The sequence below is a fragment of the Schistocerca piceifrons genome, unplaced genomic scaffold, assembly GCF_021461385.2.
Source record: "Schistocerca piceifrons isolate TAMUIC-IGC-003096 unplaced genomic scaffold, iqSchPice1.1 HiC_scaffold_1197, whole genome shotgun sequence".
Lineage (NCBI taxonomy): Eukaryota > Metazoa > Arthropoda > Insecta > Orthoptera > Acrididae > Schistocerca > Schistocerca piceifrons.
In genome coordinates this window covers 27,501-30,000 of record NW_025727012.1, presented here as the reverse complement: position 1 = coordinate 30,000, position 2,500 = coordinate 27,501, and positions in this window count along the sequence as shown.

Below are 2,500 nucleotides of genomic sequence, written 5' to 3'. Positions count from 1 at the left end.
CCGACAGAGGCCCGGGAGCGTGCTGTCGTGGCATTGCCGGCGGGAGACAACACGCGCCACCTACGGTGACCGGCAGCTCCAACGCCAGCGCCACAGAAGGACAAAAGCCCCACTTGGGTGCCGAAGCGAACTCTCCCAGCACAGCGCACGCGCCAACACATCCGCACAGCTGCGATACAAACCACCAGCGAGAACCGCTGGGGCGACCGAGCAGCAGACGGCGTCGCGGCGCCGAGCGCCGGGCGGCGGCGCATCCTCAACGCACACAGTCCTCAATCGGACCAGCACACTGAAGATGTCCACCGCGCTTCGCACCGGGCCCGCGAGGACCTACTTTGGCCGCACGGCGCCGCGCGCAGGGTGCGCCGGCGCGCAGCTGCGACGCCTGCCGCGTCCGTCGGCCGGCGCGCCTGCCACTGGCCGCCCCCACCAGCCGGCTGTAGCGCGTGCGCCCACGCACCGCGCGGCCAGCACGCCGGGAGGCGCCCCCTCACCGGCCGGGGACGGTCCCACCCAGCCACCGCCGCGTATCGCTTCACACCCAGATGCCGTTCAGTTTCGTCGGCATGGTGGGTATCGCTGGAACAACCGGTTCGTACCTCAACCTATCGTCGCCATCACCGATTCACCCCTAGCGAGAACAACCGCACCACAACAGGTTACCATTTGTTCATTTGCGTAACTTCACCAGAAAACGCAGGCGTCCATCGCCATTTGCAACTTCAACGATTATTGCATGCCTGTGTCAGGTGTCACGCCACACTACGTCTGCCCACATACACGCAACAAAATGTGCACGCCTAGACAATACGTGGAAGGTGGCCCCCGTACGTATGCGATGTCCATTGCTCGAACGACTGTCAACCGGCCTCTGTAGCATGTCGCAGATATGGAACGCGGTGCACCATGCCATCACGGTGTGTGAGGAGAGACGACTAGGTCCGAATACATCAACAGACAGCTCATGCTGATCGCCATCCACGGCGTCCGTTCCTCCCACACGTCTCTATGGCGTACCACACTGCAATCCAGCTCTCATAGGGAGACGACACGTAGCTGCGTGCACAATATTTGCACTGTATGGTCCGCCGTTTTTGGGCGCAGTCGTTGTACGGTCACACATGTGCCACGATGTATCATTCGGTACATAAGGACGAATGTGCAGTACAGATTGTGGTTTACGCGTACGACATTAGCGGACGGTTGACACAGGCCGCACCACAACGTAGCCTGAGTACGTCGCATGCGAAGGGCATTGAACATGCAAACTTCTCACCAACCAGCTTGCGAAGGCAGGGGGGCAAGGTGGGGACGTGGGGAGGGGCGGCATGTACGTCCTGCTGCCATCCACATTACAGTGTACAGCAGGAGCATGTGGAAAGTCAGCAAGACTTGCAAGGTGTTTAACATGAAGCGATACACAGGGGAGCGGGCAGTGCGAGTAGCGAACTATATTGCGAGGGTTGCGGGTGGGCAACACTACACTAATTGAACGAGTCGTATAACAATTACAGAGCAGGTTTAGGCGACAACATGGGTTACGTTAGGGGACAACGTGGGTTACGTTAGGGGACAACGTGGGTTACTTTAGGGGACAACGTGGGTTAGGTTAAGGCACAACGTGGGTTAGGTTAAGGCACAACGTGGGTTAGGTTAAGGCACAACGTGGGTTAGGTTAAGGCACAACGTGGGTTAGGTTAAGGCACAACGTGGGTTAGGTTAAGGCACAACGTGGGTTAGGTTAAGGCACAACATGGGTTAGGTTAAGGCACAACATGGGTTAGGTTAAGGCACAACATGGGTTAGGTTAAGGCACAACATGGGTTAGGTTAAGGCACAACGTGGGTTAGGTTAAGGCACAACGTGGGTTAGGTTAAGGCACAACGTGGGTTAGGTTAAGGCACAACATGGGTTAGGTTAAGGCACAACATGGGTTAGGTTAAGGCACAACATGGGTTAGGTTAAGGCACAACATGGGTTAGGTTAAGGCACAACATGGGTTAGGTTAAGGCACAACATGGGTTAGGTTAAGGCACAACATGGGTTAGGTTAAGGCACAACATGGGTTAGGTTAAGGCACAACGTGGGTTAGGTTAAGGCACAACGTGGGTTAGGTTAAGGCACAACATGGGTTAGGTTAAGGCACAACATGGGTTAGGTTAAGGCACAACATGGGTTAGGTTAAGGCACAACATGGGTTAGGTTAAGGCACAACATGGGTTAGGTTAAGGCACAACATGGGTTAGGTTAAGGCACAACATGGGTTAGGTTAAGGCACAACATGGGTTAGGTTAAGGCACAACATGGGTTAGGTTAAGGTACAACATGGGTTAGGTTAAGGTACAACATGGGTTAGGTTAAGGTACAACATGGGTTAGGTTAAGGTACAACATGGGTTAGGTTAAGGTACAACATGGGTTAGGTTAAGGTACAACATGGGTTAGGTTAAGGTACAACATGGGTTAGGTTAAGGTACAACATGGGTTAGGTTAAGGTACAA